Genomic DNA, 11,019 nt, shown 5'->3' on the forward strand with positions numbered 1-11,019 from the left:
TGTGACGAGCCTGCTTGGTTAAGACATCTGACCAGTCTCCCATCACAGATTATTGCATCAGGTATCTTACGCTGCAGGGATTGTGAATCACACCAATAAATAGTTCCTTATATGGCTTTGGTAGATTCTTACCATCTTGGTCATCTTTCAGCTGTCCCGCTTGTTATGCACGGAATGAGGATAAACCATGAGTGAGCAAGGAGTGCTCAGTGGAATCCACTGAGGAGAGTGAATTTTAACAAAAGAGGACAGTTATCACATAAATTATAAAGCACTAAATAAAACCTTAATCTTTATTCTGAGCCATGTCAATGCACAATAGTGCTGCAATTCAATTTTTTGTATTTGCAAGTGAAGTTGCTATCTTCTAGAATGTAAGAAAAAAGAGCCTTGTCAATGAGTTCCCGTTTTCTATAATACCACAAACAACTGAATATATTATTTCACTTTGGCATTTAGACTCTGTCAACATAAAAATGCGGGTTTACTCTAAATACAGGTGCTAGGGAACACTGGGTCAGAAAACTGATGACTAATTTTAAGCATTGTCTTTTATCTCTGGTATTTATTAAGTTGAGGGGTTAGGAACCCCTTTGTGAATCTGACCAGATATAAAAAGCATGTCCCTCAGAAAATGAATACACTGACAAACACTCCAAATTTAGCAAACAGTGGGCTTTTTAAGGGTCAGGGAATATTGGGTTTAAGTGATACTGCTCTGTCAGAGCTATAGACAGTCAGCCTGCTACAAATTTTAAAAAAGAATTATTCTGATCTTACAAGGAAACATTAGTGGTAAGTTTTTAGTATATTGCATTGAACCAGAATAGTCTGACCTGGAATTACCTGGGGTTTTACAAGCAAAACACTAAAATTTATAGCTCTGACCATAAAGCCAATATTGTTTTTATGTCTCATCTAGCCTCTAAGTACATAAATCTATGACCACAGGCATAATATGCAAAATACTCTGAGTATATAGAACTTGTAAGTCATTTCAATATTCACTGTAAGTTGTTAAGTTCCGATAAATGAAATCCTATTGTCTAGTCTGGTCTGCCACTGTTAGTTAAGGTAAAATATAAGTCTAAATGAGATGCTATTTCTATAATGCTTTCAGAAATAGTGGTGTCATTCCTATTATCCCAAGCAGTACATATGGATACTTAATTTACTTTGTTGTTTTTTTAATCTTTTAGCTTTTCAATATGTTTCCTGTTTTGGGGTTCCTCCTAAAAAGTTATGTGACTACTCAAATAGAGATGAATTATTTTCCTTTATAAGGATGACTTTCCTCAATTACCATCATAAATTTCATAAAAATGATCCAAGAAGTTTCATTGATGCCTTTCTGGTGAGGAAGCAGGAGGTAATGGCATTTTCTTCAGGGGTTCCCTTTGCCTATTGTTTATTATTTGATTTAATTAATAGCATCTAGAGGAAAAATACTTCTTTCAGAGAAGAAAGATAACTGGACTCCAGTTAATGATAGATTTATACCACTACGAAAAATGCTATTAATTTCATTTTGCTTTCCCAAATATTTTCCACCTCTTTTCATATCTCTCTCTGAAAAAAAAAACAAGATATATAGAAGATCTCAAAAATGTTATCTTTTAGAATTAATATTCTTTTTGCTTTGCAATCTTGAAAAATATGTTTCAATTGACAAACTTGAGATATCATTTGTTTTTTTTTAAAGAAATAGTGATGGGAATGTCCCAGTTTCGTTCCTTTTTACAGCTGAGTAATATTCCATTGTATATATATACCACATCTTCTTTATCCACTCATCTGTTGATGGACATTTAGGTTACTTCCAAGTCCTGGCTATTGTAAATAGTGCTGCAATGAACATTAGAGTGCATGTGTCTTTTTGAATTATGGTGTTCTCTGGGTATATGCCTGGGAATGGGATTGCTGGGTCATATGGTAACTTTATTTTTAGTTTTGTAAGGACCCTCCATACTGTTCTCCATAGTGGCTGTATCAATTTACATTCCCACCAACAGTGCAAGCGAGTTCCCTTTTCTCCACACTCTCTCCAGCATTTACTGTTTGTAGATTTTCTAATGATGCCCATTCTAACTGGTGTGAGGTGATACCTTATTGTAGTTTTGATTTTCATTTCTCTAATAATTAGTGACGTTGAGCAGCTTTTCATGTGCCTCTTGGCCATCCGTATGTCTTCTTTGGAGAAGTGCCTATTTAGGTCTTCTGCCCATTTTTTGATTGGGTTGTTTTTTTTGGTATTGAGCTGCATGAACTGTTTATACAGAATAAGTCTCTTAAGATTCAGAGCATCCTCTGAAGGAGAGGAAGCAAAATCTCTTGGACTGGACAATGCAGAATTCTACAGCCACCCTGGATACCTTTAATTTGTATCCTTGAGGACAGTTTGTACCTTTAGTCTCCTTATGACATAAGAAAGTAGATTTTGCTCTCTAAGCAACCTGACATGGCCTGAAGGCATCACTATGTCAGGTCCCCAGAGGAGGCCTAGGAGTAGAGGACTGGGGGTGGAAGCAATGCAGGGTAAAGATGAGTCAGAACTCAGAGAGCACTTGGGCTTGACTTTCACATTTAAAGAAAATGGGGAGACTGTTCCAATGCCCCCCCCCCCACCACTGCAGGCTCTAACTGTTCTCTACTTAATCCAGGAAAGGTCCATGATGAGATCGCCAAAGTCGTGGGGTCCACCCAGCCTCGAATGGCACACCAAACTCAAATGCCCTACACAGATGCTGTTATTCATGAAGTCCAGAGATTTGCTGATATCCTGTCTGCAAGCTTACCCTGTGCAACCCCCACAAATATGATATTTAAAAATTACTATATTCCAAAGGTTAGGGTTTAAGAAGGGGGGGGGGGAGAGGGAAAGAACATCAAAATGCTGCTGAAAATCACAGAAGCGCTGAGATGAACTGCCAGTCTCTTCCCTCCTGCCCTCCCTCTGGTCCCTCCTCCTGCCTTCTTTTTTCCTCCCTCCCTGTCCACCGCCCTCCCCCGCATCCAACCAAAGGTAACTGAATATCTACATCCATAATAGGTGATATTTGCTCAGTGGACTTTATAAGGTACTATCATTTTTATGTTATAGTTGAGAAAGTTGGGGTTCAGACTGTTCAGGAAGGTTGATGTGTGAGGGAGCAGGTTCCAGATGAGGCCTGCTGCCCTTGAGGACCATGTGCTTTCACCCCCTGGCCTCCTCCGAGAAGCCCCTCCAGCTTCACTTCCCTCCGCTTTCCAGGGTTATGAGATCCAGATGCAGCCTTGTGCTTTGACTGGTAAACTGAGGAAATTAAGTATAGACCTTTGTTAAAACTAAACTGAAGAAAGGGATTGGCATCAGGGAATGTTATGCCCACAGCACTAATTCTTTTCCTTGATACTTAGGCTGTTCACTGCTTCTGCGCCCACCTCTGCATGAAGCCGCAGGCCACAAGTTACGTGGACCACTCCTCACACTACACCTCCTCTCCTGTGCATCTGCGAGGAACAGGGGGCTGCATGCTTTTTTGGAGTCTCCTTTAACATGTATTAAGCACACTGTTGAACTGAACTAATCAGGTTAGCAACCCAAATGGGAAAACAAATACAACCAACGTCAAAAAGAAAACAAAAAAACACCAAGGAAGCCATAATGGCAGGATTTTAGTTCCAGTTATCTACCTGGTGGGATCTAGTTAGAGCACTGTGTTAGAGCCTTGCAGTTCTAGGGCATCTAACTGATTCCATGCTACTGCTGTTAGGTCCCTCCATTTCCCTGAGCCCCAATCTTCTCTTTCATGAAATGGAAATCATCTAGCACAGCTGTTATGAGGAGACGAAAGTCCATGTACGATGCCCAGGCTTATGAATGAATGAATGAATGAATGAATGTTACTTAATAAAACACTTTAAGGCAGTTGATTGCTTTTTGTTGCCTGAAAGCTATAGTGAGTTCTGTGATAAAACAGCTAACCACAATGATAGCATGCCAAAGCTTTCTTCAAGGGGAAACTGTGATTCACCAAGGTGAAGTAGTGAACATTGCCCTTAATTTCAGGGCAAGCTTTTGTTTTTTTTGTTATTATCTAAGTTTAGTTTTAGTTTCCAGAATACTCTTTCCTATATCAGAATTAAAATTATTTTGTTGATTGCCCTACCTTGTTTCAGAGTATGTGGCAAGCTGTGGAAGTGGGGTGGCTTATTTTTGAGGATTTGTTTGGGTGAACTTGCTAAATTTAGTTTGTCCATTGTCACAGTTCCTGGAGACAAAAAAATCAAACCTTCACAGAGCCCCCAAACCCACCAAATGAGGACTATTTAACTCCCATTATATGAATTTAGAAAATGGAATTTATCAAAAGTTAAATAGCCTGCTGTTACCACATAGCAGATACGTGACTAAGTAAGAATTTGTTCCCAGTTCTGAATCCAAGACTTGTGTTTTTTAGTAGGTACCACATGAAAATTTGGCTGAGTACATAAATACACCACACTCAATCCCAAGCCCCACCTCCCCCTTCTCTGCTTCCTGTTCTTTCTAGAACACACTGCTTCTTTAAAATTGCCAACCAAGGTCACCATACATCTTAAAGAGCCACTTTTTCAGGAAGAAGTTTCATCTCTGTCACTAATAACACTTTTGTCTCTAGGACACTGAGTCACCCCTTTGCTGACCTCTGTACTTTGGGATCAAACACCAGTGGGAAAACCAGACACTTTTAACCCTGAGCATTTCCTTAACTCTACCGGGAAGCTTCTCAAGAAGGAAGCTTTCATGCCCTTTTCAGCAGGTAAGGCATCTAACTTGAGAAAGGTAATTTGAAAAATCTGGAGAGATGTGGCTTTGTCTTAGGCCAGTGCTAAGGTTTTGCGTTTTGCCATGTGGCACTAAACTTTGGAAATATGGAAGAGTCCTCCCCCTGGCTTTCAATTGGCAGTAGGACATTAAGCATTGGAAGGACATTTTCTCAGGGAATCCTGGAAGATTCCCTGTGGCTGAGGCTGTGGCAGAGCCCCAGGAATTTGAAGAGAAAGGCAGGGTGACAATGGGCAAACCCACTTCATTCCAACCCGAAAAGCTTTGCTTTAATTGCGTAAATACCAGTGCTTCTCTTAGGATTTCTCTTCTTTTCTTTTAAATATATTGGGGTATATTTGATTTACACTGCTGTGTTAGTTTCAGATGTACAGCAAAGTGATTCAGTTATACATATACACATATCTCTTCTTTTTCAGATTCTTTTCAGGTTCTTTTCAGGTTATTACAGAACGTTGAGTAGAGTTCCTTGTGCCTTACAGTAGGTCCGTGTTGATTCTCTTAGAATTTCTGAAAGAAAACAAGGTGGGGAAGAGACAAGAGCTTTACATTACATTTTGGAATCCATGAACTACATGAACTTACTCTATAATTATCTGGATTTCTAAGAACCTGAAATGAGTTCTCCATTTCCAGGAAAGAGTCTTGGCAAAACTACAACATAAGCAGTTTGTCATCTTTGCACTTATACAAACAACGGCTTAGCATTCACTCCAGATCCCCATTCAGTGATGGGTAAACAACAGCCACCAAACAATAGACTTTCTTTACCTACTGATGACTAAGGGTGACACAGAAACACCAAGCACAATCCATGCTCCTAGTTTTTACGCACATACACACAGTGTGCACAGGACAGTATACAAGAAATCGTTATGTATTCATAGCTCCTCACTTTAATATGAAAAACATAATATCACATCTGGAACAAGAGTTAAGTAAATGAAAAGTAATATACACGTATTCGCAGTGGTTTTTTTCTTAACTTTTTTTTTAACATATCTTATTTATTTATTTATTTATTAATTAGCTGCATTGGGTCTTTGTTGCCACACACGGGCTTTCTCTAGCTGCAGCGAGCAGGGGCCACTCTTCATTGTGGTGTGCCAGCGCCTCATTGTGGTGGCAGAGCACAGGCTCTAGGCACGTGGGCTTCAGTAGTTGTAGCACATGGGCTCAATCATTGTGGCTCCTGAGCTCTAGAGCACAGGCTCAATAGTTGTGGTGCACGGGCTTAGTTGCTCCAAGGCCTGTGGGATCTTCCTGGAGCAGGGATCGAACCTGTCCGTGTCCCCTGCATTGGCAGGCGGATTCTTAACCATTGAGCCACCTAGGGAGTCCCTATTTGCAGTGTTTTAAGCTCAACTTCTCTCAACACTTCCTTGCATTATAATTTGCGGGGGGGAGGGGGTGGAAGGCCACGGAAACATAAACAATGATCTCTGGAGGATACTTCAGATAGTTCTAACTCCAAACCTTCATTATACAACTGAAGAGATACACACTGCTTTCCAGAGCCCTTTATCAGCTCTTATACTTACTGCTGTCAATCTTTAAAGAAATTATGTTCTCTGTGACACCCCCTCTCCCCGTGAACAATAATTACTTCCAGTTTTGCTCTGGAGCTCTGAACAGCACTATGTCCGGGGCCTCTGTCGTTTCTCACACACCTGGACCTGGACCTGCAGCCTTCTTTGGACCACGAGGCAGTAGCAATAGTCCAGATTTTTACGAGTGGTCCATCCTCAAAGGGTTTTGCCCAGCTTACCTCAGGAATTCTAAACATCTCTAAATGTAGTGTTTTGTTTTGTTTTTTTCTATTTTAGGAGGTCTAGGAGTAGTAATACTTTTCTTTTATCATATTCCTAAAATATAATCATCTCCGAAGTGTCACAATAAGAAAAAATATTGTAAAACCAACTTTGTGCCTCAACTGTGCGAGTGAAATCTCTCCAAACCCTCGTGTTCTTCTAGTTGTGTTGAAGGTACATTTCCCCCAATTCTATCCTTACCACTTACTACTTACTGCATTAAGACAGAGATTTTGGAAGTTCCCTGGTTGCCTAATGGTTAGGATTCTGGGCATTCACTGCTGTGGCCCGGGTTCAATCCCTGGTTGGGGAACCAAGATCCCGTAAGCCAAGCAGTGCAGCTGGGGGAGAAAAAAAGAGAGCGACTTCGCTCTTTAAAGAGATTGTTTAATCTAAATAAGGTCTTTCCCTGGCCTCCAATATCACTCCTAACTAATTTTGCATTTAGCATTTCTTTTTCAAGTAAATAAGATCATTCACTATGTTTTCACCTATTTACCCTTAAGAGTAAACTAAAATGATATATGCTTTATTCTGATGGGGAGCTAGACTCTTCCCATGAAACTAAATAAGCCTAAACACAGCGAAGATAACTCACACCCTAAGTTGCTTTATTTATCACCAGTTAGATGACATCATTCAGTCATGCATTTCTTCCCAGGCAGGTGAGAAGATGTGACCCCCAAAGCTAGAGTCAGTGGTCATTCCACGGGCTCCATGACACCCTCTCACAGCTTGTGACACTGTATTATAAATATCTGTTCCCTTGTTGGACTCACCTACTAGGCAGATTCCTCTTGAAAGCAGTAATCTAACAGCCAAACTCAATTCCTGTATCTTGTTGACATTAAATATTTGTGGATCCAATGGTTAGCTTTCACCTAATGACCATTTCTAGGCAGTGAAAGCTAATGTCCTTGGCCTTTCACTCCCTAAAAATCTCACCTGATTACTAGGCATAGCGAGAATATCTTCCCCATTTGTGGAGTTCATCTATTCCCTGGAAGTCCTGTAGAAGCCAAAGTGCTAATTAGGAATGCTTTCCTTGTGTTGTAAAAGAGCTACATTTGAATATTTTTCTGAACTTTGAACTTTTCTGTGAGGCAGTACTCTTGTGAATTATCTTTCAAATTAAATAAACAACAAAAGAGAAATCTCACTGGACTGTCTATAACATTTTGCTGATGGTAAAACAAAGCAGCAGGTTTGTTCTGCAGATTTACAGACTCTGTGAAATTAAGAGCACAACGACTGAGACTGTGCTCTAGAGCCCATGAGCCACAGCTATTGAGCCCATGTGCTGTGCAACCACTGAAGTCCATGCCCCTAGAGCCCATGCTCTGCAACAAGAGAAGCCAACGTAATGAGGAGCCTGTGCACCACAATGAAGAGTAGCCCCTACTCACCGCAACTAGAGAAAGCCCATGTGCAGCAACAAAGACTCAATGCACCAATAAATAAATAAATAAATTTATAAAAAAAATAATACTAACCAAGTATTCTTTTTTTTTAAGCTCTTTATTGGAATATAATTGCTTTACACTCTTGTACCAGCTTTTGACGTACACCATAGTGAATCAGCTGTATTTATACATATATCCCCATTTCCCCTCCCTCTCGCGACTCCCTCCTGCCCTCCCTGTCCTGACCCTCCAAGGTATCACCCATCATCGAGTTGATCTCCCTTTGTTATACAGCAACTTCCCACCAGCTATCTATTTTACAGCTGGTAGTGTATATATGTCTATGCTACTCTCTCACTTCATCCCAGCTTCCCCTTCGACTCCCACCAACCCCGTGTCCTCCAATCCATTCTCTGCATCTGCATCCTTATTCTTGCCCTGTCACTGGGTTCATCAGTACCATTTTTTTAGATTCCTTATATATGAGTTAGCATACGGTATTTGTTTTTCTCTTTCTGGCTTACTTCACTGTATATGACAGTCTCTAGGTCTATCCACCTCATTACATACAGCTTAACTTCATTCCTTTTTGTGGCTGAGTAATATTCCATTGTACATATGAGCCGCATCTTCTTTATCCATTCATCTGTTGATGGGCATTTAGGTTGCTTCCATGTCCTGGCTATTGTAAATAGTGCTGCAGTGAACATTATGGTACATGTTTCTTTTTGAATTATGGGTATATGCCCAGTAGTGAAACCAAGTATTCTTCTTAAAGGGCATGATCTAGTTTCTAGTCATACCTCTGGTCTTGGGTCTGAGACTCGAGGGTGCTCTAGTCAGAGTCCTATTTCTTCCTGCCCTCAAATGCATCACCACCCCTGACTCATCTTCCCTGTCTGTCTCACTTCTCACTCTGAGTACCAGAGCATAGATATAAAGCTTTCACACAAAGGTGAGCCCTCCCTGATTAGCTAGTTTTCCTATGTGTTCTCACCTCTACCTGCCTCAGGCTTTACCTATCATAGCATTTTTCACATTAAAACCTTAATGCTTGCTTCCCTCAGGGGAGCTCAATTAATTTTCTATTTCCCATGTTTCAACTGAGGGACAGAGCCCATAAAACTCACAACAGGTTGACTGACTTACACATTGTGAAGGAGAAGGAATCATATGAGGATGGTCTTTCTCATTGTTCAAATCTCTTCTCAGATTTTCTTTTTCCTGGCTGGACCCCGAGGCATGCGAGGATCTTAGTTCCCTGACCAGGGACTGAAACTGTGCCCCCTGCGTTGGGAGGGCAGAGTCTTAACCACTGGACTGCCAGGGAAGTCTGGCTTTTCAGATTTTTGATCTGTCTTATAGCCTTCTACCACGTCCACCTCTCCGGGTCACTGGATGTGCTGGGGAGTCACTGGCCAAGGTGGAGTTTTTCCTTTTCTTCAAGAGCCTCTTGTAGTTCACCTTCCAGCTGCCCCCTGGGGTCTCCCACCTGGACCTGGACCTAACCCCAGATGTCGGCTTCACCACTCGACCAATGTCTCACAAGCTACGTGCTCTGCTCCGGGCATAGGCTCTGCATGCGAGCTGCAGCCCCAGTTCTCTGTGTTATCTTGTGGTCCTTAGCACCAAATGCCTTGTTCTGCATCTTGCCAACCATGTACTCTGCCAAGGCCTTCAGCATCGCCTCAGCAGTCAGCCACATCAGCGCACAGGGCTCTCGTGTCAAGTCAGATTGGGATCCTGTGCTAACCACTGTAGTAAAAACCTCCTTACTGCTGTTCTCCAAGACAGAACACGTCAACACAACCTTTGATAAACAGAACCTTTACTTAGTGCCCTAGGGTTTGGTCCTTCAGTCTGAAACTGTCCTTTTCCTCCAAAGCACATGAGATATCTAAGTATCACCAATCAATCCTTCTAATTGGTTGGAGCAGGGGAGGGGGCTGCTGTATAATGCTTTGTCTGGAACGCTCCTGAACATCTTCAAAACTACAGTGAAGAAAATTCAACTCTTAAGCCAGGGTCCCACTAAAGTGAAGATACTGCTTTCATTCATTGGTTCAGCCAATACAGGGTGGTTAGTAACAGATCATTGCTTGTGAGTACGGCCAGTTTCCTGAGAACAGAAAGTGATGCTCCTTGCCTTTGACCATACTGGAACTTAAAGACCCCCCCTCCGTGTTCAGTGCTCTGAAGACCCAGTAAAGGCACATGCAAGGGACCCTGTCAGCAGAATAAAGAGATCATTGTCAGCTTCCCTGAGATACCAAGCGTCTTTAGCCTTTATAAGTCAAACGTGTGTCCCTATCATCAACATAAATACTTCTCGTCTGCTCTTACCGGATCCCTGTCAAAGCAAACATTGCACTGGACAAGGTTAAACAGTCAAGGAAGACTTTATTTAAGACTATTGCAATAGGGAAGAGAGGCTATTATTTAGTCTGAGCTCAACTCTGCTGAAACAAAGTGGGGAAGTGTTTTAAGTGCTGAAGTGAGCTAGCGGAAAAGTCCTGGAGACATTAGTAGGGAGGGTGATCAATGGGATGTGTCCTGTACACTGAATTACTCCTTCACTTGAAAATGTTCTTCTCTGATTCTAGATATGTGTTTGCTCATTTATGCCCACAGGAGTTAGGTCCCTACCCTCCCACAGAGCCTGGGAGATAGGGACACTAACTTCCTTAATGATTGCATTTCCACGGGATGACTCTCAGGTCCTTGAGAAAGACATCCCTGGATTGTAAAACTGGCAAGAGATTTTCAAAAAGAGTTACATCTTAAAGGGGCAGAGAAATAATTTATAATTAAAAGTGTTCTCAAGTAAATGCTCTAAGGAAAGGGAGGTCAGGGCCCAGAGTTGCGATGAAGCCTGTCTAAAGGTTAGTCACGCTGAGAAAAATACTAAGCCTTTGGTTATCCCCAGGCATTTTCCGGAAACCCATTTTAGAACGAGTCAGATGGGGAATACTCAGCTTCCCTGGCTTCCCAGTTGAAC

The sequence above is a fragment of the Hippopotamus amphibius genome, chromosome 11 (assembly GCF_030028045.1).
Source record: "Hippopotamus amphibius kiboko isolate mHipAmp2 chromosome 11, mHipAmp2.hap2, whole genome shotgun sequence".
NCBI lineage: Eukaryota > Metazoa > Chordata > Mammalia > Artiodactyla > Hippopotamidae > Hippopotamus > Hippopotamus amphibius.